The sequence below is a fragment of the Pezoporus flaviventris genome, unplaced genomic scaffold (genome assembly GCF_033815535.1).
Source record: "Pezoporus flaviventris isolate CSIRO_AGI_PZ_B2104156 unplaced genomic scaffold, CSIRO_AGI_Pfla_v1 ptg000003l, whole genome shotgun sequence".
Lineage (NCBI taxonomy): Eukaryota > Metazoa > Chordata > Aves > Psittaciformes > Psittacidae > Pezoporus > Pezoporus flaviventris.
Genome location: NW_026892551.1, coordinates 8,670,018 through 8,692,960, shown reverse-complemented (window position 1 = coordinate 8,692,960; position 22,943 = coordinate 8,670,018). Strand labels below are relative to the sequence as shown.

The window sequence follows — 22,943 nt, the reverse complement described above, 5'->3', positions numbered from 1 at the left end:
AGAGCCATCTCTTCTCCAGGCTGAACAAGCCCCAGTCCATCAGCGTCTCTTCATGGGGCAAGTGCAGCTTCAACCATCCTGGTTGCCCTCAGTGAACTTGTTCCAGTTCATTGATGCCTTCTGTACTGAGGGACAGAATTGGACAAAATTGGACACAATATTATTCATGTGGTCTAACAAATGCTGGCTGTTCTGTTAATGCAGCTCTAGATGCTGTTGGCCATCTTTGGCATCTTTTACCAAGTTGTGCTGCTGGCTTGTGCGTATCTCACAACTATAACATTAATGCTTAGTTTTGAACGTACCAATACAGAAGGTCAGCAACAGCTTCTTGTAACTCCAGGCTTTTACATTTTATTACAGTTGGCTAAACAACGCAGGAGAAAGCAGGTGGTGCAAGACACAGAGAATAGCATGGTCATGTGCACTGCTAATGATATGTGAAGTGAAAGTAAAGCCTGGCTGGGAAGATGTCTCGGGAAAGATAAAATGAATGATAAATGAGAGAAGTTTCAATAGACTTTGATTATAGCATACGAGGAGCATGAAAGACTTAGTAACAAAATAATTTTCTTGTGAGAGAATTTTAGGTAATTTAGCAATCACTGGATAACAAACCATCGTGGATGGGCTTTTGAAGACTGATTAGAAAACAAGTTTAGAATATAGATATTAACCCATCCTTTGAATGCTGAGATTCTTAACCTCTTCTTTATGATAGTGTTACAGAGTGAAAAAAGTGAGAAAAAATGTATCCAGTTACAGTAAAATATTTGTATTTAATAAAATCATCTGGCTCCCAGCCAGCTTTCACCCTCCTTCCCCCCCCTCCCCCCCCCCAGTTTATATACTGGACATGACATCAGGTGCTCTGCAATATCCCTTTGACCAGTTTGGTTCAGCTGTCCAGGCTGTGTCCACTCAGCTTCTTGTGCCTCTGCTGGCAGGGCAGGAGAAATTGAAGAGTCCTTGACTTAGTATGAGCAGTACTTCACAACAACTGAAACGCTGGTGTGTTATCAGCATTATTCTCAGACTACAGCCAAAGCATAGCACTGTACAAGCTACGAGGAAGAAAATCAACTCTATCCCAGCCAAAACCAGGACAGATTGAATGAGTTCTTCATGAAATCCGAGATCCGCAACTACAATGTAAAATAGCAAGGACAGCCATAAAAGTTTAGAGAGAGCTGCTCAGAGTGTTGAGGCAGGGGCAAGGACTGCTTCAAAGCTTCCAAATACCACCCCACCCCCCCCCCGCACCCCACCACCAAATTTATAAACATTGTAAAAACAAGAACAGCTTAGAAATTTGAGTTAAATTAAAATGCCAACAGGGTAAGCTATCTCATTGACAAAATCAGAAAAGATTACCTTTCAGTAATAAATTAAGACATAAGGCATTTTGAAAAGGATTTCAATTAGTTCTGTTTTAACCTCCATTACTGACAGAACTAGCATATTGAAAAAATTATACAGATAAAAGAGAGTAAAAGAAAAGCATTGCACACAGTGGGTTTACATTACACTAATGATTCAGTGAAGGGTTTGCTGGAATATATTACTGAGTGAAAGGAAGAAAGTGGTATAGTTCTCATGTGGATTTTAATAAACTATTTTAAAAGTTATCTTTTATTCTTTTAAATATTTATTCCAAATGCAATAATTCTGCAATAAATTGTTACATAGGTTGAAAAATATCTCATAAAGCTACAGAGTACCAGTTTTGAGTAATGTATTGAATTTAGACGATGTCTACTAGTCTTATGTAGAGCTCAGTGTTATCATCTAATCATAGCTGTTAATGACCCCCCAAAAAAACCTAACCCTTGAACAATGTGTTTGTATTCTTATGAGATGGGGTGTTGCAGGTTATCACAGAGTTGACATAAAGAAGAGCAAAATCCAATTAGAAATAAGAGTAGATAAAACTAACAAAGTTGTTTTCAGATCCTAGAAAAAGCAGGTTATTACCTGCATTTGGACAAAAGCACAAAAAGCACAGAAAATAGAAATAGGCACTGGGGTGAAAGTGGACAATGAATTAGGGAGGAGTCACCAAAGAAGAAGTAGGCTGTGCAGCCCAGGAATCCCTACACAGCATGAAGCCCTGGAGCAATGCTAGTTAACCAAACCTGATCTACAGCATTCAGAACAGGCCATCTCAGTCATTAAAATAAAAACAAAACAACACCCTCCCCTCAATCAAGTAAGCAAGGCATTCAGTACATGACCAGCTGATACTAGTTCTCAAGCTAAGACTTGGGAGGAAACAAGCTTCAAATAAATTTCATTAGTTGGCATCACCAGGCTTCTCTCACTTGCAGGCTTTCTGGGATTGGCTTGTGTACAACCTCTGTCTGTAAGGATCCAGCAAGAAAGGGATGACTGTGTCTGTGTTGGTACTACCACCTGCTCCAGAGATGGATTCCCAGTCATCCAATCAGTGAATTTCATCTTACAACTTGTTGTACACCCCCTTGAGCAGCCTGGCCATATTCTAGCACTTGGCTATCACTGATGCAGCAGCTATCCCTTGCAGCCACTTACCCACAGGCATCTCTAACACTAGTGTATTTGTGTGTGATGCCAAGGGTGTGTTTGCATAAGGAGTTATATATTATGACAGCTCGCTGCCTAGTAGAATGGTGTTGGAAGGCTGGGCCAGGTGGAGGTGGTGGGAGCTGGCTTACTTCCACCCATAATGCTTATTGAAGCAGGCCCTGAGATGATTTTATCATTGAGTCAGTTCCAAGTTTTAGCTGGGTGGAGACCAAGTTGTTCCATCTCATGAAAGACCCAGCATGTGCACATGTGCAATAGGAGTGAGCCCAGCTGACAGCTCAGATGTACCCATAACCTGTGTTTGCCAGGTACTTTAATTCACTTTTACCACCTGGAAAGCCTTCAAAGTGAGAATAGGCACATTTCATTTAGGAAAGCAAGTGTTCAGAGTCTTCCTTGCAATACTGGAAACCTACTTTCTCCTAATTTTCAGGTCTCCTTGTTCAAAGGACCATAAATGTTTACAGTGGTTTGCCATGTGCCTATGGAATGTAAATATATAAACACCAAACTTGGAGAAAAATAATTTAGTAAGATTCAGACCAGGACATGCTTATTTAATTTCAGTATAAAAAGAAATGGTAATAATATTCCTTATCTGATTATCCTATGGAATTATATCTATGTTTTAAAAGGCAGAATTTCTAGGATGAAGTTAGATAAGCAAAAAAAACCACCCCTGAGTGGTAAGTACACTTTGCAGTGTCAGCACTGTGGCTGGGATAAGTTCTACAAGTGCTTACTAGAAGATTCATTGAGGTAGTTGTGAGGGGCGGAATGAGGCTCTGCACCTTCTTTGTACCTCAGCTGAGGAAAATCTAGGAGGGAGCAGAAAACAAAGGAAGGACTAAAGCCTCCCTTTTGTGCACTTCAGTTCAGGAGTCCCTTGATGCCTTTGAAGCTGTTCAAAGGTCTCTACCTAGACAACTGAGGTGCTGCAGGTTTTAGATTACTTTCTAAGTGTAATAGTGCTTCTGCATTGAGCAAGCGTTTAAAGCAAGACTTGAACTTCATGATATGACACCACCAGGCCAACTACATTATCTGATTTGGCACAGCAAGTGCTCTATGGTTCTTTTTGTGCTTTGTTTCTTATTGCAAAGCCTTTTTTATTATTCTTATTTTTCTCTCTGCGGAATTGCAAGTCTCAACAGTGCTCCCATTAAATTAAATAATAAAAAAAGGAAAGTCAGTGCAAGGCCTATTGTGTCACTGTGGTCTTATTTGCACTGCCAGGTAGTTCAGCAAACTCATTCAGTGTACCTGACGGCAATTCCGAAGTTCTCACTAGCTGAGCTGTGGGATATCTAACAATTTATTTAGTTTTCCTCATAATTCTGAGCAATAAAAGTGAATTGTTCTTCAGTAAAGGAATTTAATTTGCAGGCTTGGGTCATCCAACTGGTCAGAGTCTACTTCTTTGAACAAGTCCTTGCAATTAATTTTTATAAGATGAAGTTTTGCCCATGACCTCTTTAATTTTTGCTGCACTTTGGCCAAAATGTAGCTCCCTGTTAGTAAGGCAATAACTTTTGGAATCTTCAACTCAAAACAGGTAGCACATGAAAAGAAACAATTTTCTAAGGGAGCCTTCTTCTTACCCTTTAGAATTTGAAGAAAAATATAGAATGAAGTTAGCAGAATATTTTTTAACCTTGCTTACAACCAGTCACTTTTGATGTCACATACCATCAGTAAATACTTTCCATTAATCCTTTGTCTTTCAGCTCAAGAATATAATAATTATAAATAAATTAATGCATTTTTTAAAATCACATTGTACATTATAAACAGAAGAATGGGTCTCTGACTCACATCTATGTATATACATAAATTATTATATTTTAAATAAGCAAAAGAACAAAACACAGTCCTTCCAGCAGCTTGAAATATTTGTTCATGTACCAGGCAGGGAAATATAGAAAATTCTGTGATACAGATTCAAGTGATATAATCCAGTGCAGGACTAGATCTGATAAATACAAAGGCGCCTATTCATCCTATTTCTCTTTTGGCCTCTTAGAATACCTAAATTAGGAAACAAGTTCTGTCAGCAACCTAATCAGCAGTGGGAGATAAGTTAGCATGCTCTGCAGTCCTTTATTCCTAATTGCCCAGTAGGGGAGAGCTGCTGGAGCACACAGTAGTTCTCTTCTGGGTTCTGCAACTGTAGCTGATTCATCTGCAAACCAAGGCAGGCAATTGCTTTGGTGTCTTGCTTCTCTTAGAGATGGAGTGTGTGAGGTTAGGCATGCACCTAAGTCTGGGAAGTCTAATGGGTTCCCAGGGGCATCTACAGATAGTAATTCAGACTTGAGACACTTTCTAGAGCCCAGGCTCTTAATAGACTACCAAAAACCTCTAGGCACATCAGTTAAATGCCCAGAGACATAAGATGAATCCAGGTCTTAGGAACCCAGGCATGAAGATAGCAAAATACCTGCATTTCAGGCACGCTGGTTGATCTAATGTTCTCTGTGTAGTCTATCTAAGCAGTGAAATGCCTCAGTAAGGGATCCAGAGTAGTCAGTGGTCTGAGCCGGGAGCAGACAGCAGAGACACTGCTGGCTTAGAAATTAAATCTGAAGTCCTCTCATGCTGTCTGGAAAAACTACCTCTACTATTTGTGATAAGATTCACCACTAAGATTCACCTCCTAGAGGCATTCCCTTTTTTATCGTTTCATCACATAACCAAGCACTAAGAAACTGAGATTCAGGCTCCTCCTCTGCTTTAGGTCTAAGGGAGTCAGAGGTCAAACCCACCTTCTCCACCTCCTAGATAAACCCTTTCACTATGAAGCTGCTCTGGATTCAGAAACTCCTTCTTCTAGTGTTTGGAGCTGTGATACTGTGCAACACTGCCAGTTTTTCATTTCTCTGCATGACCCTTAGCCCAGCAGTTAGGTTACCTTTTCAGAGATGGGAGATGCAGATTTGAGCCTCCATCAGGCTCAGGAGGGAAGTGGAACTATGTCCCAGGTCCTGGTGAGTGCTCTAATTTTTATGTAGTTTGACTCAGGGTGGGTAACTCCATCATCATCTTTGCCTTTGGAGAGTACATGAAGAAAAATTGCAAGTTTCAATTGCTATTTTTATGGAACCTCACTTTATTGCAGTTAGATTAATTTTCTGATCAGTTACTGGATTGGGACCCCTTGAGGAGGTGAAGCAGATGAGAAGTGTAAGGTTATAGTTGGTGTGACACTTGGGATATGTATGGAAAATCAACACGTATAAAGGATGTTAAAACCAAACCAGAAGGTGCCTTTTCAGTGTTGCAGTGTTCGGTACAGAGGCATACGCTCTGTCACAGTGCTGCTTCCACCCCAGCCGCTTTTAGGTAGGAAGAAAAGTAGTTCTGAAGGATGTCTTTCTGTTCATCTTTCACTTCACATTCACATCTCTGGTGTATCTGTGGTACTTGGCACCTTGTAGTCTGATGTCATTCCATAGCTCGGCTTGCTGTGGTATGAACTCATTAGTTGATTCAGACTTGTCAGGATCAACCCTGTTCCGTGGTGCAGTGGGAAGGCGTCCTTGTAGAGCTGAGTTCAAAAGCAGTGCTGCCACCAGGACAGCCGGTGCCACAACAAGTGACACCAACAAACTAGGACATAGATGTTTCTCTCCTCTGACCATCTTAAACCCACATTCAAGATATCTCTACTAAAATGATAATTTCTTGAGACTCCTGCTGGAAACAAAAATTGCTTAGGGGGACCTTCATTCCCTAGATATGTCTGTTCTGTATAATGTTGTTATGAGTTGTTACATAGGTGTGGCATTTTAATCAAGATATGGTGAGGAGTTAATGGGTGAAGCAATTATGTCATACTGCAGTAAGAAATTATTTAAGACCTTTTATCTTTCATTGGAATCTAGTGTGTTATTTATTAGTGAAAATGTCATTGCTGAACAGGTTAGTACAGGAAATGTAGAAGCTTTAGTGAAAGTAGATGTAAGATAAAATCAACGTTCAATTTAGCTCACTCTATTTAAAAGGAAAATATCCACATCAGTTTTGGCTCAGGGACATGCAAAATGTTTTCTATTTGGGGGTTTAAATTAACACCTTGTTGAAATAGCTGTTAATATGCTTTAGTGATTCAGTGTATACCAAAACTAAATTTATCTACTAATTAAATGAGAGAAACAGTCAAAACCAAGCATTTAATCTGTTTTAATGAATTCCTAAAGAAGGGACAGTGTTTAATATCTTCTTTTGACTTAGCTGTGGTAAGAATAATAGAGGGAAGGAATTTAAAACTAATGAGTCTAAATACGTTTTTTCTTCATTTACAAGTGCAATTGAAAGAAACTTTATTTGTTTCAAAGTAATTTTGAAGGGAATGGAAGCAGGTTTTTAACCTGGCCAATTGAATAATCTCAAAAAGCCGTAATGATACAAAATTACTCTCTCTTCTTGGAGAAAAAGCAATTATTAGAATTTGCCATCCTGACTGCTTAGGATTTCTAACTGCAGCTTGAGAGGAGGTTAACACTTCCAGGAAATTCAAATTATTAAAGTGGGTTTATTTTTGCTACTGAATTTGCTGGTCAACTTTGTCTACAAGTTGTAAATCTATTTTTAAGGATTTTAAAGAGTGCAGATCTAATAGATATGCATTCACTCATTTCCATTCTGCTTGATTAGCCCTTGATATATCACAATAGTTTGTTTAAAAAGTGGCAAATTTGGGAGTGTTTACTCAGTATTTTAAATTTATAACAAAGGTTCATGACTTGGAAACCTCACCTTAGCTTGCTATAATACAAACATTTCCCAAAGGCATGGAAAGCTACTTTACCAAAATAGAAAGGAACGTTAAAAAATAAGTCTCAAATCTGAAAAATTTCCCACATCTGCAAACACTGTGGGACAAAAAAAGTCCTGAGACTTTTAAATGTCCAAAATGCCCAGAGGTGGGGGGAATCAGGGGACGCTGTTTCCTCTCTCTCCTCAGAACAGCACATCCATTCACTCCATCTGCTTTCATCACTACTGAAATCACCATTGGCCCTTACAGACCTACAGGATATAAACTGGGTCTTTTTTTTCACCTCTCTAAGTCTCTTGGCCCTTCCACAAGTGCTATTAATGTTAGCAGTCATACTGATTTCATCCCATTCCTAGCAGTAAACATTACGGATTTTGTCCCATCAACACATGAGACACAAGAACAACTCCTGTACTTGTAAATTCAGCAGTGCCAGAACCCATGCTTCAGTCCCCTGGCCAGCTGGTGTAGAACAGTCTTGTTCGTACTACTGAAGTCTCATAAACAAGCTTGCTACATCTAAGCTACCTATTGGGAAATAGTCCCCAGCCTTTTCTAACCCTGGATATATGCTGAAGGTTTGTTTATTGGTTTGCTAGCTGGTCAGAGCCAGAACCATACCAAGGCCTGTTTTAGCTGTTTAACAATAGATGGCAAAATAGCAGTGTCAGGGTCTGTCAGTTTGCCACTATAGACATAATAACCAGGTGGATTTCTTTTTAAGGATATTCCTGGATGTCATACGGGATCCACAGTTTCCTCTGGAGCTGGTGGAGCACCTCCAAGTGGAGAATCTTCATCCCTCCCCTTCCAGCCCATGAAATGTCAGTACAAGTGAGGTGGGGACCCTTGGGAAAGCACTTCAGTGTACCCTTCTCTACTCAGGAGAGAAGTCTGAGTTTGCTGTACAGGGACAGTGATAGTGGTGCTTCTTTTTTTTTATAGACAGTGGTTTTATTCTCTGTCATTTCTGGGAAATAAAACATGTCTTAAGGATCAGAGTTTTACAGAGGAGAGTCTGAAAATTTTTATTCAGCAGGAAAAACAGCACTGAAGAGAGGTTCATTTTCAGAAGATTCATTTCAACTAACACCTTCGAAAAACTGGCAAAATCTTTTGTGTTTACAAGAGATACTATTTTCTTTATTTCGGAGAAAAATTAATAGCCTAATTTTTCCAATCCAATGCAATGAGATCATTAAGAGAGCTGAGGCAGCAGTCTATCTTAGCCGCACACAAACCTGGCTCTCCTTTGAGATTTATTCCTGTAAACTGACAGCCACAAGCTCCAAATCACGAAGCTGAATTGCACAAAAAATTCTTTTTACTGTATTAAGGAGCAACTTGCATAATATTACATTTCTAAGATTTCTATTTCTAATTTTATCATGGCCTTTTTTTGTCATGCAGTAAGTAGAGCAGAGTCACATCTTTGCATCTTGTGATGAGGTATGAAATCAGCTGAGTCCTAGTGTGAAAAAAGGAAACAAAGCGTTTCTAGTTCACTCCAAACACTTCTTTTAATTGTAGTTCATTTAATTCATCATGGGCCTGTCGGATTTGAGGCAACACAATAAACAGACTTTCAGAGATGCTGTTGGCTCTAAGCATGACTCCTTTTTACTGAAACAATTTTTAGTTCTGTTTGTTTGCTACAGAATATTTTCCTTGATGTTTTTATGCTGAACTGAGACTTGGCAATGTTTCCCATTGGAATGTAACACTGTCGTGTCAGGTCAAAAGGGAAAATGCCAGTCGGTGTTTCCCAGTGGTTGTACACACATTATGTTTTATCCTTTCATTGAACTCAGCCTTCATTCCTGAGAAAGAACTGTTATTTTAGCTTGCATCACTGCAGATATTATCAGTTATAAACGTATGCAGCTTTTTGTAAGTTTTATGTTCAACAAAAAAAAAGTATATTAATCTTATCATAAAATATTATCAGCTCTTACCTTCCAGAGCCAATCTTCCCTTTTCTTCCTCCCTTTCTTCCCTTCCTTCTTCCCTTCTTTCCTTCTGTCTATCCTCTCGTATTGGAATTTTTCATGGGCTAGGCAGAGGGGGGGGAGGGAGGTAACAGTAAGGCCTAGACCTTGGACCAGATTTATACTGAGCTTTGACAGTGATTGCCTGTATAACTAGTTCAAGTAAAGCCCTCTTGTGTCTTTTTTTTTTTTCTAAAATAGAGATGAATAATTCTTACTTTTTCTGTAAACCCTTTAAAGAGTATCTGTTTAAAAATCTATTATAATCATTTTTGCTAGAATCCCTCCAACTGATGTTTAGAACCTTTTAGAGAATGAGAGGGTAGGATTAATTCATTCTTTGATTTTACTTTGAATCTCAGCCTTTTGAATGACAGAAATGCAATGCCCATTACCTTGGAGATGGACACATCTGCAAATCTGTTAGAGTTAAGTAACAGAGTACTGCTTGCACAAGCTGTAATTTAAAGGTTGAAAAATCTTGCATCATCCCTGAAATATAAAACCACAGATGCTCAGTTTCCCAACACTGCATTTTACACAGCTCTGGGATAGCTTCCTAAGTAATTCCTTATACAGTGGTGTTTAGTCCTTTTGAAGGGAAATTATCTAATTCAATGTATCTCTTTTATTTCATTATGAATTGGTCTGAGTAAAGACAAATTTAAAACTACAAATGTATCTATCTCTCTTGTTTTGTTTGATTACTGAAATGTCATTGGGAAATGAACCTTTTCCATTACAAAATAATTTCCCTTTCACATTTGTCTTTGTCTAAGCAGTTTTTAAGACCTTTGTGCTTAGCTAGTGCTATAATATCACAGGTCTGGCTGCAATAGCTTGTGGATTTATACCAGAGATGAGATGCTATAGACCTTTAAACCCCTGCCATAATCATGAGGTTTTTAATTATTTCTGAATTTTCCTTTAAATTCTATTAGAGAGAAAGGTCCAGATATGAAATTGAGTCACACATCTCAGTTCTTGATGCATGATCTTGATGTGATTACGCTTTGATTTCCAACTCCTATGTAATTTTTCTTGTGAGTGAAATAAATTTTCTGTAGCAAATAAAAGAGGGTTGATTATTATTCTCATCATGTTACAATAGTGTTATTTGGATCTGATCTAGAGCAGAGTGGCTCCTTCAGGGGGATGGGGGCTACAGCTGGGATGCAGTTCAAGCTGGAGCCCCACATTATATTGAATGGACACATGCCTTTCTATACCCCCATCCCCACAAGCCTGGGACCTTCAGTTTTTGGTGGGGGTAAAGAAGGAAGATAAACCATGTCCCCCCACCCAGCTTTACAAAAAACCTGTCACTGGTTTGAAAGTCTCCTGCATCAAACACCAATTTCTCTATGACTTGGCCATTTTTATTTTTCCTCCTCTGCCCAATGTAGACAACTGATCTTTAGGTACCAAAGCAAAGTCTTGACTGTTGAATGACTTGAAGGTGCAACGCAACTAACTTTCATTTGGATGGCAAAGGCTAGGCCTATGCCTTCTGAAATTTATTTTACAACTGGAAATTATCTTCTCCTTTGCTACATTTTGCAGTGAAGTCATAACTGTGTGTTTGGCATTAGTCTGTTGCCATGGATAGTAGGAATCAGGGTACGACGTGATGACATTAAAAGGTCACTTCAATCTCTAATGGTCGTGGTTCGGGGAATGACTAATGACATTGAACTGCTACAAATGTAGAACTGGAACAAAATGATGAACTGTGTCTGACTCTTGTTTAAGCATAAATATATCTGAGATTTAGAAGAAACAATGACAGAACCATACAAAAAAGTGAACGGGTTTATTTTTCATTTTGTTCTTTTTCTTTTGGGTGATATTGCATGCATGGTCATTGGATGGGGTCATTTCACTTGCACAAAAATAGACTTTAGGAAAAAAAATTAATAAATGTTATTTCTGGTATAAATCTATGATTACATTTAAACTGTTATTGCTAAATAATATTTTGGAAGGGGATGACTTTGACCAATAATGATCACTATTTTTGTTTTCCTAGAAATATTTTAAGACTGTCTTTAAGATGTGAATCTTCCTGTAAGGTCATAGGAATGAAGGGATAATGTTTATTTTCAGAAGTGCATATTTGAAGTGTCTCACTGAAACGTCGTTGTTTGTGCTTGGTTTGGGACAGTTCGGTTTGATCTGGCAGAAGAACATTACTGAGTCATTCTGAGTTGTTAACACAGCCCTGATGGTTATGTCAGAAACTCTTTGGGGGGTGGAGATGGAGCACATACTTCTACTACAGCAAAAACTGTTAAAAGAAAAAGAAGCCCAGAATATGTCAGTCTTGAAGGCTGTTTTATAGAGTATCTGTATAGCTCTAACACATACATTTTATTTACCCATGCAGTTTGGCGTGAAAATTAAAAAGATATAAAGCCTTCCCACCATCCAAAGCCTTCCCTTTCCTCCCTTCTTTTGCTACATTTACACTTCTAAAAGAAGAGTGCTAAGGACCAGTTCCCAACCCCATGTTGCTACAATCTGGCTCATGTCCCCCCTGCCTGTGGCTTGTTGCTTCTCTAACATATTTGCTTTGGAGGAAGCTAGTTAGTATGATCCACAGTGGATCCACGTTGAGAAGAAAAGTTAGGCAACATAGCTCATAGAGGATCCTGAGTAAGAGCTCACCGCGTACCCTTATTTATTAGCAGTGAGGATATACCTTTTGAAACTAATTCAGTGCCAGGTCAGTAGATAAATGAATGAAATGCAATTCCATACTGATAAAAAGCCATCTCAAAATGGTATCAGGATGCACTGGCCAGCACATGTTAGTGTAAGGCTGCCCTTGAAAACCCTTTGGCAGTGAAGACAGATTTTGTAGTGTGGTAACATCTGTAGTGGGACTTTCTTCCCAACAGTGGGGAAGAGGAAATTGCTTTTGTTTTCCCAGCTCTGCAAACAGTGGGAACTCTTCAGTCCCTTTTCCACCTTCCCTGCTGTTAGTAGCTTGACACCTGCTAAGGGCACTGCATTCTGAGAAGAAGTTTAGGTATCCCATGGTGTTCTTCCTGTCCATCCTTGCAGCTTCTTTGTAAAGTAGTGAAATGCTTTTGTTTCTAAAGGAGGACCACAAGTTACTTGAGGATGTCCTTCGAAAACAGTGAATAATCAAACAAAAATATTCATTTTGTTTCTAAAACTTCTGTTCATGAATGGAGATTTACCACTGCCAGCTCCACTAAGGAAGTAATGCATCTCACAGTTAGGGGACTTGCCCAGGAGACAGTAGAGGATAAGAATAAAAATCTATGTCTTCCCCTGCTTAATACTTTGCATTAATCATACATCTCCCCTCTGGATTAAGACTACATGGACATTCTGAGGCAGCTGCCCTTCATTTGCAGAAGAAGAATAAACAAAGGAGGAGTAAATCCTTTCTTTAATCTCAAATTCAGAGATAATTTTTCTTTAATCTCAAATTCAGAGATAATTTTTTAGTAAGAAGCTGTCTTCTGAGGGTGCACAACTGCACCATTGGATCATCTGTCTTGTGTCTTGGCACATGCTACAATTGGTGAAAGCAGAAGCTTTTGTTTGAAGCAAGAGAGAAACAGGGTGACAGAATACCCAGAATTGGATACAGAGCCATAAAGCAATGAAGAAACACAAAACCCAAACTGTATCATTTTTTTTTTGCAGCAGTTTGCCAGTGCACTAAACAGCAAGGTAGATCGAGAGACACAGTTCTGAAATAGTTTATTCAACGTTCCCCCCATTTTTTTTTTTCTCTCACAAATTTCTCACACAGATTTTGTGCATGGAGATTTTTTCCAGCATCCGTTTCTGTAGCTAATCAGTCCAACCACCAGGGGGTGTTTACTAGCATTATTTTTGCTTGCTAGGCAAATTTCAACTCTATTATTATAAGCAGTGAGTGAACCTAGACTCTCTGTTCATAAGTAATGATTCTTACAATGAAGCAGATTCTATTCGTACTAGTTCTGCTTTTATACAAATATAACTTTGAATCAAACAACAACTTTTTCATAGTATTTTTACTATGTGACTGTCGTGGTTTAAACCCTAGCCAGACAGCTTGTTCACTCACTCCCAGTGAGTGGTGCCGGGCTGAGAGCAATCCAGCCGAGCCCACCCCCCCCCCCCCCCCCCGGGGCTCTCCCCTTCCCTGCTCCCGGAGGAACAGGGAGGAGGATCAAAAGAGTGCAACTCCCACGGGTTGAGACAAGAACAGTCCAGCAACCAATGTACAACACAAATCACCACCGCTACCACCAACGACAACATTGATAAGAGAAAATAACAAGGGAAGAGAATACGATACCACCGGCCAAAAAACGAGTCCCACCCAGAAGCCCGTGTCCTTCCGGGTAACTCCCAGTTACCCCCCACCCCAGGCATGACGTGCTGTGGTATGGAATACCTCCCTGGCTAGCCTGGGTCAGGCGTCCCTTCTCTGCTTCCTCACAGCTTTCCCTCCTCCCTGGCAGAGCATGAGCCTCACAAAGTCCTTGGTCAGGGTAAACATCACTTAGCAACAACCGAAAACATCGGTATCACCAGCACTGTTCCCAGGCTGGAAGTCAAAACACAGCACTGCACCAGCTACCACGAAGGAGAAACATGACTGCTACTGCTGAACCCAGGACAGTGATTAATTCATTTCATATGATTATTTAATTTAATTAATTCATTTCATGTGATTATTTCATTTCAAGTCATTAGCTCATTTCATACCATCAAATAGTACAAGAGTAGGCAAACGTTTTCCATTCACAAGAAATCATTGAAATATATGTTTTTAGCCACCTGGTTCTTTTTTGGGAACTTGAGGTCTAAAGTATTGCTTGTGAGTAATCATCAGTATCAGAAATCTTCACATGATTTATTAATGCCTTGCTAAAAAGCTCTGATGTAACTGTCCAGCACTGTTTTCTTTTTTCTATAGGGAGAAGACTATCCCAAGCACTGTCATCATCAGCTGGCTTGTGTCCAATAATTCAAAATTAAATTAAGCGGCCAAGAACTGGATGTTATTTTCTCTCATATGTCAGGAGACTAGGCAATAAAATGAAACCAATCAGTCAAACTGTAGCAGCTCTTTACTCTGTAATAGTGGGAGGAAAGGATGAGATCACCAGATCTGCAAAGCTGAAGTGACCAGCTGACTTCTTTGTCTGCTAGCCTGCACGCTCTTCACTACCAAAGCAAGAGAGGAGATATTTCTCCCCCCTACTTTGCAAACAAGCGGCTTTCACATATAGCAACGCTGCACAATGAAGTTACGTGACATGGTGACAGTCCTCCCAAAGCCAGTTTCTGCCTCCATAATTTTATTTCTTCTTACATCTCACCTGTGGAAAGAAACAGCTTAGTTAATGAGAAGAGTGAAGCATAGCTTTAATTCTCATGGTTAGGAATATGAGCAAGGCCCCTGAGAACTGGAAGTAATTACGTTATATTCCCTCCTGGTTTAGCTACTGGGGCTGGCTTTGTTCACAGCAGATGTTACAAGAATTTCTTGCCATCTTTAAGACTGGCACTTGCACTTTTTGGCTTGAAATGGTTTAGGATGTGTCATTTAAATTGTGAAGAATGGATGAAGGCATATATTCTATGAATGAAAAAATCCCACCACCTGAAGTCAAACTTTCCATTTTTTCTATTAATGTATTAAAATACCACGTGTCCGTAATGCATTGTAATGGACAAATTGATTTTCTGATTTCTTTATTCAAGACCAAAAGCAGGCTATTTCAATTTATATATAGTATGTTTGCTTATAATTAGAGTTTAGTCTCCTTTAGAGACATTGAAGACATGGTACAGGTGGTTAATGCAAAACACTATGAACATAAAGCAGTTACAGGATTCTGTATATTTGGTGTAGGAAGATGAGATTGCATTTTTCACATGCCAAATAAATAGGCATATATTCAAGATGCGTTATCAGTCAAAATCCAACTTGGCTTTAGATTGTTGTTTTATACAATGAAAGAGAAGCTGTGTCTACTTGCAACTGGAAGTCTGTTGTGATTTCTTCAGTACTTTGAGGAAACGCCAGTAAATAAGAGTTCCTCAGTAGTTCCTTTCATTCCAGTTGGGAAGGGAAATGTTTTTATGTACCTCAAGTTAAAAAGGGCAGAGAGATGCTTAATGTAGTTATTCTGAATTAGGATTTAAATGCTGCTTTCTAGCTGCTGCCTTTTTTTAGTAACAATTACTCTGAGTACATGACAATACTTGTTAGTGACTGCGTGTGCTTTAAGCTCTCCACTCCTTGATATGTTCTTGAACTTCTGCCATTTTGCAAGGGGTATTGAATCAAAGGTTTTGATGGGGTGAGGAAGAACTAACATTATAAAATTAACATGTCCTGAATTACTATCCCAGAATCACAGACTCACTGGCAGTATTTGTTTTGTAGAATTACAGTCATCACTAACTGACATTAAATAGACACTGTTGTCTTATTAAAATGTTGTTAAAACTGCTACTTAATAATTCACTATGCTTTTATTATCAAGTGTGATAAATATTCTAAAATACTGTTGGTTATGAACTAGTTTGATTGGAAATAATTGTGCCAACCTAATATATTAATGTATAAGTGGTATTTTCAGTACTGTCCACTGAGTATTCTCAGATACTATTTTATTTGGTTGTACAATATTGTCATAGCTTATGCTATCCAAGAATTACTTGTAATAATATCATTCAGTCCATCAGTCTAGTTAAATAACCTAAAAGATATTTGACATGGTGACTGAATAAAATACAAGTAGCTAGTCTGTGCATGCATGCATACATCTGCGCATACAGAGCCCAAAATAAATTACTTTCAGTGCCTTTTAGTTATGAAGCTGAGGACCAGCTTCCAAAAGCTAAGCAAGCTACACAGATAAACGACTTCTGCTTGTACTTCTAAAAGTATCTTTGAAGCAGCAGCTCTGCATCTAAGATGCTTATGTTTTAATCAAGGGCTGTCAAACTCTTTGACAACTAAGGGAGAGATTGCTTTATAGCTGTTTAAGATCCAATAGCAAATAAATTTTACAGTGTTAAAAGATGATGGAAAATGAACTGAGGACCATTTGAGAATTCTTCCATGGCCTGCCAGTTTGATGGCCTGATTTGAGTAATAAGCAAATTTTGTTATGCCTTGCATACAGATTCTGCAAATAACTGTTACAGATGCAGTATTGCTGCTAAGAACAAGTTTTCTATTATCTGTGACAAAGCAGAATGTATACTGCACTGTCTAATTATAATATTATCCACTTTATCTAAAAAAACACATTCTAACATAAACAAAATTCAGAGCAGTTCAATGGCCTTTGCAGGATGTCAGGGTAAAGATCAAAATGTTCTCTTTCCTGGTTGTGATTCTACAGTCTTGCATGGACAAAACCCCACAGATTCATTAGTGGATAAGCAGGTGACACTATGGAGAAATCCTGTCTTCACTAGAGTCAGTCTTCTTATTTCTTTAATTCCATGTCTGCATTTGTCCTTGAATATTCTTACAAACATATTGAAAACTGGATTTATGTCTGTATGTTCAGTTTATTGCAGATAGCAGGATTAGAGTCTGCAAAGAATATGGCAGTGTATGTCTGTTTCTGTCTATAACCAGCTTATTTTCATACATTTGAAACAAATAGTCCTGATGTCTTCTGTTGCAAAAGTTTGTCTATGGAATATATTCCTTTAAAATTTTATATATGCAATTCCATTTTTACAGTGGCAATTAGTAGCTTCAGTGAATGAATACAGAATCCTGCTGGTCATGTGCTTAAAATCCAGTCTGTCTGCAGAAGATATTCTACACTGCCAAGATTTGTAATGTGTGATATTAACCCAGGAGAGCAAATTACTATCCGCATAATGAATAGCATGAAGACATGCTCTAAAGAACTCAGCTGAATGACTTCAATGCAGTAATTTACCTGAAAAAAAAAAAAAAGTGTGTAAGGATTTGAGATTACCCTATTAGCTGGAATTTAATTTGACCAAACCAGAATATAAATGCAGTCTGTTTGAGGTAACAGTGGGAACAGGACAAGGAAATTTGTTGTGAGGAGTTTTCTGCTAGAAGAAACTGGCTGGAAGCAAAAATGGGAGAAGATGCAAAGTGGCCAAAAGAGTAAGATGGAGAGGAAGAAAATGGACTCTGTGGGAAGCATCCTCCAAAGTGGTGTGCAGTTCCTTGGGACAATACCATTATTCTGTTGAGATTGATAGGATTTTGCTCTTGGCTTTAGAGCAGCCAAGATCTTGCTCTTGATGCTTATCACTCATGCTTGACCTTGCAGGCAAGGAAGTCATTGCAATTTAGAGTGCCTCAAAAAATAGCCTGTGTCACATGCCTATTGGGCTCAGTATGAAGACAGTCTTTATGTGTCAGAAAGGCGGGTATATTTATAGCATCTAAAGATCATCAAAGTCAGATTTCTGTATCCAATCACTTTGTTTACAGAGCAGGAGGAAAGCTGGGCATGTCTGGATTTATCCCACATGTTGACTCACAACCATCCTATTCGAAGCCAAAACCACTCCTAGTAACACTTTCAGTCACCAACAGCAACTGCCAGCAAGATAGAGTACAGCAGAGGCAAACTTTCAGTCAGCTCTCACCTGAAATTTGAATCATGGCAGAAGAGGGATTTTAGCTAAGTAAGAAGTAGTAACCAGAGGCACATTAGGAGTCCTCTGTTGAGTGGACTTAGCAGCTTTATAAGCAGTGGAAGTTTTTGCATCTGGAAAACTCTGTGCCAAAATTGGTAAGTCCATATTATAGCAATAAGCTTACCTGTGGAACTTGGAAATGGAAACTAATTTGAAATAAATTTTTTAAAACAAAAGAACTTTTGTGTTTGACTTTCAGTGTTTTCATAAAATCATAGAATCAAACAGATTGGAAAAGACCTTTAAGATCATCAAGTCCAACTGTTATTACCCCAGGACTTTTTCATATAACCTCTGATTAATTTATAAGTAACAATTCCGCTTAACTTCTCCCATCTGTAATCTCAGCTCTGATGTCCTGAAATGTTCTTTTCTCTTCTCCTTTCAGCACTGATGCATAACTTCTTTAAATTGGCATCAGGACACTATTCAGTCATGTAGCTAGACTGTACTAAAAAGTCCAATGGTTATAAAATCCAGGTCCTACATACTTATCAGAGTTGGAATAATAGGACAAATCAAAGACGGTGTCTTCTGACACTGTTTCAAGGAGAAATAATATAGAACCTGGTTTCTTAAAGCTGTGTTGCTATTCTGCATTTAGCAATTGCTATATTTTATTTACGAGTTCATTACCTTTCAGTTGTAAGTGAAAGATGACTTTGTTTTATTGTATTGCAAGATTTCCATGCTAATTTAACACATGCTTTCTCTTCTAAAAAATGACCTTAATGATAAGAATTGAGACATCTTGTGAGGGACAAAGAGCTAAGACACTTTTTGCTCTACAGATATTTTTTTTTTTTTTTTAATTTTCAAAAAGTTTTGAGGAAGTATACAGTATCCCACTGGTAGGTTTAATTCAATGGCAACGGGAACTGAATCCTAAAACCCCTTCCAAACCCGAAGGTTTTACTTTATAACTGCATTTATATCATGCCTTATCTAAGCTTCCTTACACCCATCACAGACACGAATACAGACAATAGGCCTTCTGCACTTACTTGATATTTACTCTTTGAGTTTAGCTCAGCATTTGTTCCTACAGAGTTTACAAAATGTACTCTAAGTCATTAAATCTAACATAGCGAATATATCTACCCAGTAGATAGAAGGTTCTATTTACTTGGATTGGGAACAACAGACTTAGTTACTCCCTAGGCTTCAACAGGTTTCAAGTTCATTTAAGATTTTGACTTGCATTCCACCAGTATGAGTACTAGCTCTGGCATCCAAGCCATTTGACTAAGTCGCCTCAGGCAGTTGAAATCTGTTCCAAACTGTTTGTAAAACTGGCCTGTGAATCTAGTATCTGCCCTCTTATGGCATTAAAAGGTGGGCAAAGAGGCAGAACTTGGGTAAACATGCAGAATGAAATAAAACAAGTGGTCACCAATGTTTTAATTAAAAAATTAAGAAGAATCTGGAAGAAGTGAAAATATTGCAGGAAACCCATCACCTTGTTATGTATTAATTCTTGATATAAATAGAGTATCAATCATGAAATGAAACAGCATATCATGAACTCTAAATAAAACTAGAGATGTCCCATGCTACTATCCCAGCTTCTTAACCCAGACCTTTCAAGCTCTGTGGACAGTACCGAAAGTGGTGGGGGATGACTAGGTCAGCCTCTTTTGAGGCTGTATAAGTCATGACTGTATCTTTTCATATGAATGATCTTACACTAAGATTAATCATTTCTTGGAAGTAAGATGAGAATGCTGGGATGTCCCATCCTGACCACGCATGCTTGGACCAGCATTGCTCTTGTGCAACTCTGTTCTGCTTTGTGGTTTCCAGTGTAGTGCTGCATCATCCCTCCTTATTTCTGTTGGGATATTGCTGCAGTTGCATTCTGCATATGGATTTGTCTGGAGTTTTCCACAAGCAACATGATATCTAAAAGATGGCTACCATCCAAAGCTAAATATCATTGCAGTTCTCTTTCTTGAGCTAAAAAAAAAATAAAAAAAAATAGAATTGAAATAAAATTAATTTTTATATCCAGGAACTGGGTTATACAAAGAAGTAAAATTAGGGTGACTTTTCTAGCTGTACTTTCCTTGTTGCATAAGCATTCAGCAAATGAGCGGAAAGCATTCATTTATATTTTCACTATTCTATTTATTTACAACCTATGACAAGCAAATGGCAGCAGAAAAAAAGCATCTCAGTCTGAACATATGTTCAGCCTAAAGTGTTTCAAAACTGAAATAGCAGTAGAGGAAAAATTGCTACATGGCTAATTCAGGTGCAAATTTCCACTGAAATGCTTGAATATCAATCAATAGAAATATATCTGAGCACTCTGACATGTATCTGCACATGTATCGCAACATTTAAAGCAAGTCAGAAAGCAAATTTAAAAATCAACTTTAAGAACACCAAGGAGAATATTTTCTCTTATTCTTGTATGCAAGAAATGACGATAGATATCCCCAGTAAAATGAAGCAGGTTTAAGCTGCCATTTCTCTCTTCTGCGATGTCTGTTGCAGAAAGCTCTTCCATTTGTTGTTGAAGATTTCATGACGGATATTTTCTTTGCTCTGTTTCCACCTAGTGCTCAAATTGAAAATTGCACTAAATTGTAAGTAAGTTCTAGAATCAGAAACTGCAAATCAGTATCGGTCTCAGTTTTTAGGGAATCTGCATTACAAATAAGCAAATGGGTATAATAAGATTAACTATTTCTTTTATAAAAAGGTTTTTCCACTAGCTTACAGGTTAAATGCTGTCAAGTGTCTAATACGGTCTTTGCTGCATGATCTGTTCAGAAACAAGAGGATCGGGTATCTGTTTTAACCGTTAGAATCCCTCTTGTGGATGTAATTTTTTGTGTGAGTTCTGTTGTTAACTGAAGAGAAATTAACTCATAAAAATAAAAAGAGCCGCACCATGGTCATTTAGAAAGCATTCATCACTCTCGCAAGCAATTGTGTGCTCAAGATGAAGTCTAAAAGGGGGTAGCTAAACGACCTGGAAGTTTTTGAGGTGGACTCATCTGGTGAGTCTTTCCCCATGTATATCAGCCTATAAAGTACTTCTCACACTTTATAAAATTTTACCAACAGAACTGGAGGATTCAAAAACTCAATTGTGCTGCAGGAAGGAAAAAGATATTTTAGTGCTGAGCTATGAGATTTTTATTTTTTTTTCATGAGGCTGAAGACACAAGTCATGGATCTACCTTGTGAAATGTAGCAGGAGGCTTATGGGCAGATACAAGCATATATAGACAGTACAAGAGATGTTTTTAAATCTCATGCTCTAAGACAAAATAAATTGCTCATATTTTGTGTTACATATGCTTACAAAAAAGTAAAAATTACTGGTATTGCTTATCTCAAACAGAACTTCATACAACACAAGTATGGCAGTAACTCTGATAGCTATGTTTTTTATTCATTATTGTAGCAAAATCTAGATGCAGCAATTCTGCTTATTTACCTGTTCTTACAACTACCACAAAATAGCTGAATGACAGTTGTACCACAGGCACCACGTGAAAAACACAGGAAGGTTAATTCTCTGAGCATCTGATGTGTAGGGAGATGGAACCTCCTGCTATCAGAATTTGTGGTTTGGGCATTTTCTTTAGGAAAAAAGTCTTCAGCTCCTGATTTTCCCTTGTGCTTTCTCTTTGACCACATGCAAAATATAAATGAGTTAATGCCCAGACAAAAAAACTTCAGTGTCTTTCACTCAAGACAGTGTACTAACTGGTTTGTTAGATAGAAAGCAGCACAGCTGCGGCCATCCTCTTTTCCCGGATGCAAATCACAAAGGAAACAGCATGTCATGAACTATAAACAAAAGAAGAGAGATCCCTTGCTACTGCACCAGCTGTGATCATATTTACTTTATAATAAAGCATCTGCAGCAACTCTGATTTTTGAATTGCTCAGCACTGACTGCTGGGTTAGGCAGCCTCTGAAAACATGTGTTGCACCAAACTCTTCCCAGGTATTTGTTAGGGGAGTATCACCTCTGGATATTCCTCACCTGGTTTTGCTGCTCTAAACCAGTCAAGTACCTACACACAGCATAGATGGATATAGCTAGAGAGCTGCAAATACAACTGCCTGCCTATGGAATTTACATTATTCTCGAGAGAGAGAAAAGAGTTGGGCTGCAGGTTTTGAGTTACAGCTTTGGATTTAAATTTCATTGTATAGAACAATTTGTTAAATCTTTCAAAAGACTAAGTGCATAGGACTCTATAAGTCATCAGTTTTCTAGCAGAACTACCTTTCTAAAATACTGGGTTATTTTTTTCCACTGTGAATATTACTGTGAACTTTGAGCTACAGAATGGCTTAAGTCTGGGCCAGTTTCTTTTGTGCAATCTTCTTACTTGAATAGAAAAAAAAAAATATTTACAGGAAAATTCTCCTTATTTCTGAAATAATCTTAATTGAATAGTGCTTTAAATGGAGAATACGTGGAGCAGAGAATGAACATCACTATTTTACTATGTTATCTGTTGCTACTGAAGAGCCCTGTTCCTGAAAGAGAGCTTCTTTCATTGAAGCATAGATTGGCTTTAGTTTGAATCCTAAAATCACCTGGTAGTAGATGTAAATTAGAGAAGGGATGGTTGTGGATGTAGCTCTGCACTGCAGAAGGCAACCTCTGAAGAGGGTAGGGTTTTGTCTTGGATCAGTCAGGTGAGGGCTGGTTTATTCTCTGCAATTGCTCCATAAGATGAAGACTATCTGAGTTTTCATATTACTTCAGGCAGAGTGGGTCTGAAACAATGTTCTTATGAGGGAATGGAAGGTATGACTCTGTTATGGGAGAAAACAAGTAATGCCAATATCAAAAAGCAGCTATAAACTAGCACAGGTAGAAAAGTCTGGGAAGCCTCAAGATTACCCAATATAATTAAAATTAGTATGTTCACCTCTAAGTAATAATT

General features: G+C 38.3%; 1 protein-coding gene across 1 annotated transcript in view; it reads left to right on the top strand.

The window, feature by feature from the left end:
* The first annotated feature begins 20,954 nt into the window (after positions 1-20,954).
* SCEL (sciellin) overlaps positions 20,955-22,943 on the top strand; it is a 61,944-nt gene continuing 59,955 nt past the window's right edge. The window contains exon 1 of the mRNA XM_061445243.1: positions 20,955-21,029. The gene's annotated coding sequence lies outside the window, so the exon portion shown is untranslated. The remainder of the gene's footprint in view (positions 21,030-22,943) is intronic.